The sequence below is a fragment of the Lutjanus erythropterus genome, chromosome 5 (genome assembly GCF_056507025.1).
Source record: "Lutjanus erythropterus isolate fLutEry1 chromosome 5, fLutEry1.hap2, whole genome shotgun sequence".
NCBI classification, from domain to species: domain Eukaryota; kingdom Metazoa; phylum Chordata; class Actinopteri; order Lutjaniformes; family Lutjanidae; genus Lutjanus; species Lutjanus erythropterus.
In genome coordinates, this window is record NC_139321.1 from 14067785 (window position 1) to 14078073 (window position 10289).

At 39.0% G+C, this 10289-nt stretch overlaps 1 non-coding gene across 1 annotated transcript; it reads left to right on the top strand.

The window, feature by feature from the left end:
* Nucleotides 1–8967: 8967 nt before the first annotated feature.
* Nucleotides 8968–9049, top strand: trnal-aag (transfer RNA leucine (anticodon AAG)). Its single transcript has one exon. It is a non-coding gene; the product is annotated as a tRNA-Leu (tRNA).
* The last annotated feature ends 1240 nt before the right edge of the window (nucleotides 9050–10289 follow it).

Consider the following 10289-nt stretch of genomic DNA (forward strand, 5'->3'; position numbering starts at 1 on the left):
GAATTGATCTGAGGGACAAACTGGCTTCAAACTGTTAAGATATCCATCCTGTTCAACCTACATGTGCGTGGCATGTATTGCCACTATATCAGATAAATGTCTACCAAGTTTAAAGATTTCAGATGACTTTCATGTGTGTTTGACTATGTAAATGTGCATTTTCATATATGTTTTGCCCCGCACAGAGCTGGCGCCGAATTACAGAATGTTGTTGACAGACTCCACATTATTGGGCTTGAGGAAACTGTACTGGACACACATGACTGCCCATGAGCTAAACCTGCCTGGTGACCAACTATCAGCTCGTGACATGCCCTCCTTCCCTGGCCCTGAGCAAGTCATTTTTGAAGGTGACCTCATGCCTGCATGCATAACCTACAACAGCAGCTTAATGAAACTGTCCATTTAACTGTTTTCCAGCAGTAATTTTCTCCTGTCCTCTATGATTGTCCTCTTCTGCTTTGTGAGTGTGAGCATGGTGGCACCCACAAAATTGGTGGAATTTGGTCAGTTGGCCATACTTGTCTGGCTGCAGGATATTGTCAGTCATTTTTGTTTGTTTTTTTTCTGCCAGAAGCTAGACATTCTTGAGGAGTCCATGGTAAGTATGCCATTCACAAGGCAATACAACCACTTTGAAATGAAGCATGTCTCAGTTGTCACCAGCTGATTTTGTTTTGATCCACTGCACACAGGGCAGGAATCCCTTGCTGTTCTCTGCATGCTAAGTGTCTCTATTCTTTGCAGTGCTTATGAGGAATTACCACTAATAAAGTTAATCTGTGTTCACTGAGATCTGTGTTCTCCTTCAGTGAATGCTAACTATTCCTTTTGGTGGTGGATGAACATATCCATCACACATTTTTATTTCTTCTTAAATTGGTGCTTCATCATGTTAGGACCAGGCTATTCATGCCTGCAGATGCATGATGTATAAATATGGGTGTGGTTTCCATTTTTATATTGTGACCTGACAAAGTCCAGATGGGATCGTTATTGGACTTTTGTGGCACAGCGCAAGTGTACAGGAGTAGTAACACTGTGGCAATATTATTAATATGATGCCCCTGTACAGGGTTGTGCAACAGGCATATGTCAATGAATGATGTTGTTTTTGCACTACATGTCAACTTCAGATCCTGAGTTCTTTTAGAACTATGTTCTAATGTATGCTGGCAAGCAGTGCAGCCAGTGCATGTCAACCAGAAAGGCACAGATGAGTCATACAGCGTTCAATGTTAACGTTTGGTTGCCTGAGGAATTCTGAGAAGTCAACAAGTTCACTAGAGAATGATGCAACCGCTGGCGACATGGTGCCTTGGTGGAATATCTCTTAAATGAATGGAAAAAAAATACAGAATGTTTTGACTGTCAACTAATTTTGAAAGGCCCCAAATCAGATTTCTTTCTCAAATCAGATCTTTATAACGGTGTCCATACTTTTATTTGCACATGATCAGATTGAATTTGTGTCCGGACATCACCAACCTATCTGCATGCATTACTGTGGTAATAATGTCAGTGTCAGTCACCTACATTCTACATTTGGTCTTTCTAATGTAGAAACAAGAAATGGAGATCCATCATCTCACTCCCCAAACTGTTGCAGTTCAGAACACAAGACAAACTCTGAAAACTGTTGTTCTCTGTGTTGTCCTTCATACTGCTCTGCTAATAGTACTTGGATTCTGCTCAACTGCTCTCATGCACTTTTGTCACTCTGGATTGGATGTTATAAATGTTACAAAAAGAGTATCCAGACTGAGACTCAGAAATCCGATTGGATTCATATCTGAAAGTACCTCCAAATATGACTTGTATCTGATTTGCAAAAATTGCATTTCATGTGTTTTCTTCTAAAAATCAATCTGCCAAAAGCCAAAAAATGGATTTGGGCTAGCAGTCTGAACAAGTCCAAAACAAAAAGTCAAAATATCACCATTTGGTTGCCAAGGACTACAGCTACATGAAGTTGTGGCCCATCAACAGCTGAGCTGGCCCAGGCACAAAGCTGCGGAGGACGGGTATATCAACTACCGGCCTACTGTCCTATCTGAATTGTCACAAGCTAGTTGATCACATTTGATTGTGATTCATACAACAATAGAGAAATCAACCCTACAAATCATGTCCTATTATGGCAAGATGCACTGATCTCCAGTGCTGTAGGTACACTATAGATACCTCTCTTAATTTAAATGATGATCATGGGTATAGCCATGTAATGAATTAATGACTGATTTCTCATTAGTTTAGGTCAGCATTTTTCAACCCAGTCTTACAAAACACACTGGCCAGGAAGTTTATTTTCAAAGTCTACTCCTGCACACCTGAGCTCTGTGTCCAGTTAGCTCTATTTCTACTGCTCAGCCAATCTATAGTTATCTACTCCTGTCATCAAAGTGGTAGCTTTCTGAATCCCCTGGCTTTATAAAATGAAATATTCCAACTCTTTGTTCAACTTGAAAACTTTTTTGCATCAACTGGCCATATTCCAAATGACTGTCTGGATCCTATATTGCATTGCCTTGAGAATCGTATTTGCAATATTGTTGCATTAGTATAGAATAGAAAATATTGAATATATTGTCTAACATTTGCATGCAAATTGCAGAAATTTGTTTATTCTTAGGGCCCATGAGCAGTCATGTTCAAAAAAGTATTGCTGAAATACCATTATGCATCATTCTTTACAGAATTACTTAGAACTGCTAGATTTTGTGCTGAGTCACATAATGGCACACACCTTGCAGCAACGTCTGTAAAATATTAGGCTACACATCCAAAACACAAGGTGGCACCAGTGCCTTGATCATGTCACATTTATTTCCATATATGTTTCCTTTATTCCATATTATCAAACTTTCATACATTCCATCGTTCTTTCCGTGTATTCAAGTTTTATTCCGCAAACCCAAACTTCGTATCACATAAATAAAATAGCCAATCGTCTCAGAGGAGTTTAAAGGGATATGATGGTGGGCACATTCCCATTTTGTAGAAGCAGCAGGAGTTCCATTGCAGGAAACTAAGCAATGCACTGCAATGTTCAGCTACCACAAAAACCCAATATAATTTCATACTTAGAAAATTTTTTACCAATTTATCTTTTGGTAGTGTTGTAGACTAGGAATTCCTTCTGGTTCCTCCTGGTTTCCTGTTGGAAAAGGTTGTCTGATGGCAAGGTAAAGTGGTGAAAATATTCTAAATAGCATGCACTCACGGTGATATTGATTTCTTTTAGATGGGGATTTAGGAGGGTGGCTGAAATATGTTTTTCTGCTGATCCTGTCCACCGCAGTACATTGCTTAGCTTCCTACACCAGCACTCAGTAGTACACTGGCTATGTATTAGTACCTCATACAAGCCCACTTCAAAGAAATAAAAAAAAAGAGCTATCCTTTTTAAGTCTTCTGCTGTGATGGGTCACTAAGTAAAAAGTAACATTCACAAGTTGAATAGTTCAGGCACTCGAAGAAGTGGGTTCAGGCACCACAAAATATTGTTTTAACAGATCAAATAAAACATTTGCCGGGACACCTAGCACAAGCCTTAAGAGGATTTCATGAGAACATTAAATGTTTCATCATCAGCTTTTCTCTGAACGTAATATGCTCCCATGAGAACAAGTCCCTGCAGAGAGCTCCTTCATGTGTCCAGGGGTTAAAAGGTTAATAAGATGCAGCGTGACTTATGTTGTAGCAGCATCAACTTCCACACAGTGAGCCATGAAATAGACCATGTTCAGAGGCATGAATACTATTAAAGAAAGCTGTAAAATTGTAGATTGTGGCTTCTTTTAGTATAATGTATTTCCATCCACTTCTAAGGTGTCCAACTCATTTTTGCGAAACCTTAATTGAACAGTGAGGAGACCTACTGTTCTTAAGTGTCGCACTGCTGGAGATATTTTATCACAGCGTTTGATATTATTATGTTCTGTAAGACATATCCTGTATTATATTTCTGACTTTCCAACAAAGTAGAAGCCACATGGGCACTTTTATAAAGTGAATCGAGTATTACAGGTTATTCATCCCCTGACTTTCATCTTCCTCCCTGAATGGAGATTAAGAGAAGAATCCTCCTTAATCACTGCTTTGGAATTGGCACAGTTTCACCAGGGGGAGCTGTCTGGAGGGAGCGAGCTGAGGAGGTGCAAACTCATCCGCTAAGAATATCCTCCAGATTAGTGGCGCATTCATGGGCAAATCTACGTTCATTCCCAAAATCTTGACTAAAAGATGGTCTGCACACAAAATATGGAAGCATTTTGTTATTTAAGCCTTCACATCTCGTGAGGCAAGACATGAGTGGACGTAACTGGTCAATGTTGTGCTGTCTCAGTTGATGCAGGCCCTCAACATGCATTTATCCTGTTACTGTCATAACCTTTAGACATTATGCTTCCCCACATGGAAATGGCTCGTATGTCAAACTTGTGCCACCCTCCTAATTTTAATTAACTGACTGTAAGGCTCTCAGCAGCAGAATGACTTTGCATTAGCGTGAACCTTTTTTTAATGAAGAATGTGATGCCACAGCCACTTTGGGCATGAAATAACACTTGGATTTTTAAAATTGCAGCTGAATTCAAGGTTCAGTAAGTTTCATCTCTGAGCTTGTTAGTCACTTCCCTGTAAATGTACATCCGATAAGATAACAGGCATCTGTGACGTAACCTGCAGCGACAATGGAAAAGAGGCCTGGATGAGCCCTTTTCCTGGTTTTGAGAAACCCTGGTATGGTAATAGGTGTTCTTCAATAGAAGCAAGGATACTGTAACATTTAATCACCTTATCCAGATTTCTGATCACTATTATTAGCAATGATGTTGAGCGATCAAGACACAACTGCATGTAAATGATTCCAAAACCTTGATACTGGTCAGATTATGTTAGCACATAAACGTAACATCCCAAATAATGTCAGATCTCACAATCAAACTTCTAATACTAATGCACATGTAAACACACCCAACGGGTTTGCAGCCAATGTGTCAAAACTACTGAAAGCTGGGTGGCTTTAGGCCTTGTGTCGTACAGATGCTGGCTTTAATGGAGAACCAGAACATTTCCAGTATACCACCATCCGATCAACCAATCCAGATTAGACATGAAACCACAATCCCTGCTTTAGGAGGCCACACTAAACTTATCCATTAAGCCTCTTTAGATGTTTTACATGAGTAATCTGTCTCTGCATGTAAAAGAAGACATAACCAGATCCTTCATACATCAGTATCGCGTACATGGACAACTTGTGTGTGTCTGTCCATATGGTTTCATGTCAGTGTGTGTTTATCCGGTTGTAGATTGCTTTTCATGCCAAAGCAAACAAGACCAAGACACCAATTTGTTTACTGCTTACTTTCCCAGCATGCTTTCATGTCAACGATTTATATGCGCATACAGCTCTCGTCATGCAAAATTTGTTCTTGGAATTCAACTAATAACTAGTATAATTGATCCACCAGCATGCAGTCTTCTCCCACGATTTTTTCCCCCACGAATTTAGATGAGAATATTCTTCATGCATACGCATGGTTTATTGTTATTTGCAGAGAAAGTATCAGCATTAATTGGCTGTTAGTGTAACATTTTTGCCCTCCGATGGCTTGATACTGCATATGAAATTCCACATGGCTAGCACACTTGTTACTCATGTTGGAGGTCTTCAGATGTAGTTTACCAGGGACTTTAAAAATATGTGGTTAATTTTGATTTTCAAATGCCTTGATTGCCAGACAGAGTCCAGGGAAACTGAACCACAAAGTGTAATTTCATGAACAGTTCCTCTTGGGAGAGACTGATAATGCAGAATAATTAACCAGTGAGGCATCTGCAGATGCAGCCATGGTAGATGTCCCACTTTTTGACTGCTCACCGATGAACTAATGCTGGTTAATTATGGCTGTGCTGCTGCTCCCTCCCAAGAGAAACTATTTGGAAAATTTACAACGGAATGTCTGGTAAGGAAATGCAGTAATTAAGGTGTAGGAGGAAATTGAGGATAGAAGACTGGGGAAGTGGTAAATGGACAGCTGAGTGTAGTATATGACAGGAGGAAGAGATTTTCTTTTTGCATACTTTTCACCCTGAAACATAAGGTGTGTGTGTGTGTGTGTGTGTGTGTGTGTGTATATTTCACTATGAACCATGCAATTTTAATCTGTCCAATAAAACAGCTCCCAAGTGCAGCAGCGGATCGCTTACAAGGCTGTAAAAGTTTGATGCGGCTCTTGTCAGGTTGGATTTAGCGTCCTGGGCTCTGTAAATCGGCCACCACTGCAGACCGTATGGCCAAGTGCAGAGTGCCGGATCTCAATCCTGATTTATTTATCATTGTCTTATGCCTGCCAAGATAGGCAGTACAGCTCGGCCTATTTCTGTTACTGCAGTATGTACAGGGAAGTATCAGGTGCCATGAACCTTTACATAGAGGATATTTCATTGTTACAAGTAGGTGTAAACACAGGAATTTAGAGCAAGCTTTTTTTTTTTTAATCAATCTTTTTTTTTTTTTTTTACTTTTTTTTTAACTTTTAACTATTTATTCAGGTTAATTACATTTCAAATTTCTAGTATTTAATTTCCGAAACTTAGAAATGATGAGTTGAATGAATTTACAGTACAGGGTTAAATCAACTAATTAAACTGAGTTACTAAAGAAACAGCAAACTTTCTAGCATCTTTTGTTTTACAGTTAAAAACTGTCCTGAGACACAGAAAACAATGAGAAATTCTGAAGATGTGCTGTGTGTTTCTAATACACTTTAAGACTTTAAGATAGCTCATTGTTGCTCATTTCTGCAATAATGAACAATGTGAACATTTTTTTTCAAGTACAATTAATTAATATTGCAAGTTTATTTGACCAGGAAAAAAGTTTTTAATCATTACAAAATTACCTCAACTTGTCTTTTCAAATTGAGTAAACTTAAAATTTTTGTTCAAATAAATAGTTTATTTTAACAGTGTAAATTTGTGATGAGAAACAAACTGTAGCAGTCACAATAGTAATGGTAATTTAGATATTGTTCCACAATACATAAGATACAACCACCCAATTTTGAAACATTCTCAGCATTTACACCAAAAATAACCTGGTTCAAGACCTGGAAAGTTGGTTCCCAGCTGGAACCAAAAAATAGCAGGTTTTTCTTCGACACCAACGTGGGTGTCTCATATTCTACAGGTTGCTGTGCATTGTGGATGATGACATTCTTACACAGGCTCGTTTACTAGATAATGCCAAGATTCGAAGGATTTTGAATAGAATTGCTAGTTTTCAGTATGTGGCGTGAATTTAATAAACTTGGGTATAACATCAAGTTCGATGTAATCGTAGGCTACGACACAAATCTATAAACAAGAAAACATCATCAGAGTGCATCATCTATCTGCCTGTGGTAAACACTCAAACTACACAAGAGTCGTATATGAAAAGAAATCCATACAAAAACAGCTATGGAAAAGATGCCAAATTGGGATGTCAATTTTGCAAAGAGAGCTTAAGCTTAAGGTTGTCCAGTGCACATTAGTCTACAGTCTTCAGTTAACTGAAGAAGCTTCTTGGATGAGAGGTGAAACACCTTCAAGAATTCTATCAAGTCCAGTTGCCTATGACAACCCTTGCTATGGTTACTCAACGCCCATCGAATTGTGACAGGGATACAGAAATGCCTGTACCAAGTAGTATCAAAACTTGTCCAGTCAAATGATACCTGCATTTAATACTTTTGGTGACTAGATCTAGGAAAAAAAAAATATATATATATATATATTATTTATATGATTTTGCTCACAGCCCATCATCACAAGTGTTCTTCATAAAGACGAACTTTAGAAAAAAGGTATCAAATGAATATTCCTTTGGTATCAGTATCACTGTAAGGGTACAGGTATCGTGACTTTTTAAATGACACACAGCCCTAGTAGACGTAGGGTCATAGGTTATCCTAAATTTCTGTCCCGGGCTATCTTTGGTTGCAAGCTCCCTGACTTTGAATCATTGCAATGTAGGACCACTCTTTTGGAGCCATGACCAAAGCTATCATCACATTTCTTTCACATTGGTCATCTTTTGTCAGTGACACCCCACAATACCACACTACTACACCTGACCTCAAGTGCCTTGGCCATCAAAGACACATTTAAAAAATACCAACCCACAATTGTATGTAATGTAGCACCATTACACTGTAATCTGAAGGTTACTCAGACACATTCTCAATTTTTTTTTTACTAAAACTATTGGAAAATACAACCTTTCAACCATGTTGTGTTACCACTAATCAAGACCAAGCTTTGATATGAGGGGGGCAGATGTTCAGGTAGAGTGGGTTGTCCATTAATCTCAGGGTTGATGGTTTCATCCTTTGCTCCGCCCGTCCACATGTTGAAGTGTCCTTGGATAAGCCAAGTTGCTCCCAATGGGCAGGCCGGCGCCTCGCAGGCCAGTGCCTTGCGTGACAGCTCCATTGCCTTTGGTATGTGTGAATGGGTGACTGAGAGGCCAATTGTAAAGCACTTTAAGGTAGAAAAGCTCTATATAAGTGCAAGCATTGATGACATAAGTGCAATCCAGTGTTCAAGATGGTTGTTTACTTGTTACTCAGTCCTCTTGCATAGTGACATCACTGTTGAACTTTTAAAAATGGAAACATTTATCTGTACAGTCCATCTATCTGTAATCACAACTCACTCTTCTATCTTTTCCTGCTTTCCATTTTTAACCTCCTAATGTCTTTCTGTCCTTTAAACATCTTTGTGATGGTTAGTGAGTCCTGAAGGTTATCGGTATCGTAAGTGCCAGTATGTTGCACACAGAAACAGAAAAACACACAGGTACAACAAGGAATGTCTATGTTTTGGCACAGCTGAGATACCTTGGTAACCTACTTCATACATGCACCTGTACATAAAAGAACATGCTACAATCATACAGACATGTATGGACTTGGAGGTAGTGTGGCCGAGTGGTCTAAGGCGCTGGATTAAGGCTCCAGTCTCTCAGGAGGCGTGGGTTCAAATCCCACCACTGCCATTGTAAAACATTTAGGTGTACAACAGCAGTAGCTATGCTGTCAGCTTCTCCAACCCACATAGATATCAAAGCAGATATACAAAGCCCATTCAGTGATCACTGCTGAAACTTCACTTAATGTTGCCCGACTGATTCAAACAGAGTGCATTCGGGGAATTAAGTGTCCACTTGGGAAATGCATTGTTTAGTGACATGCATTTTCAATAACAGTGATTTTTGCAAGTCTTTTTAGAATTTGTCAAGTCGAATCTCAAGTCATCATCATCATCATTTATAAGCCCAGAGGCCTCATGCCAGAACCACTCATATGAACAGATTTGTACTTACGTGGTGTGTATGAGTGATCCAGGAGAAGTTATCACATCCACCAATTTTCTTGCAATTTGAATTTTCTTGCAGATATAAACACAATTTAGTGGTCCACACCTGTTGTAGAGTCATGTGCATTCAGTCTGGCATAATCAAAACCGAGGTTTTTAACTAACGACTGTATATTTCATTAGCTCGAAGACATTTTGAGTTTGAAAACTAAGTTTCACTTCATAATTATGTCGACATTATGCCATTTGACTGCATTTCAAACTATAAGATGGTTGTAAATTTACATATAAAGCCTCTCATCATTCATTCAGTGAACTATTATTACCTGTTGTCAGGTGTATTGGCTGTAAATGTGCACATGCAGCTTTGTGAAGTCTCTGTCTAGGCGAACATCCTTACTTATTCTGTTCTCTGTCTTCATAATGAAAACTTCCCGACCCTCTCCTCTCACTGCAGTCATTGATCGCCCTTCAGTGTGGCTGTGGCGAGTATTTTAATTTTTTTTCTTTGAAGTCATTTTCATATCGAGACATTTCTTCTTTATTTCAGTGACAGTACCCTTCAGGTAACATGGCATTAATAGCACTTCCTCTTCCCGTTTCTTTGCTTTAGCAGGTCTTTTAATTCCACTGCTGATGCTGTTAAAATGACAGATTTCTGTTTATGGATCTCTGAAAGCAAAACGTCAAACTCCAAACTTTGATGCCATTTTCATGAATAAACACTTCCTGACATATGGGGCAGGAAGTGTAGCCATGTGTGGTATTATTGGGGCATTAATTATGATAATTTAGTCTCATGCATGTGTACTCAGATACACACAGGTGGATCATTTACACACTTATCTGAAGTTACGAGCATTTGTTGAATCTGTCATGGCCTGTTCATACCTCCTTCCACTCTTTCGCAATGGTACTGT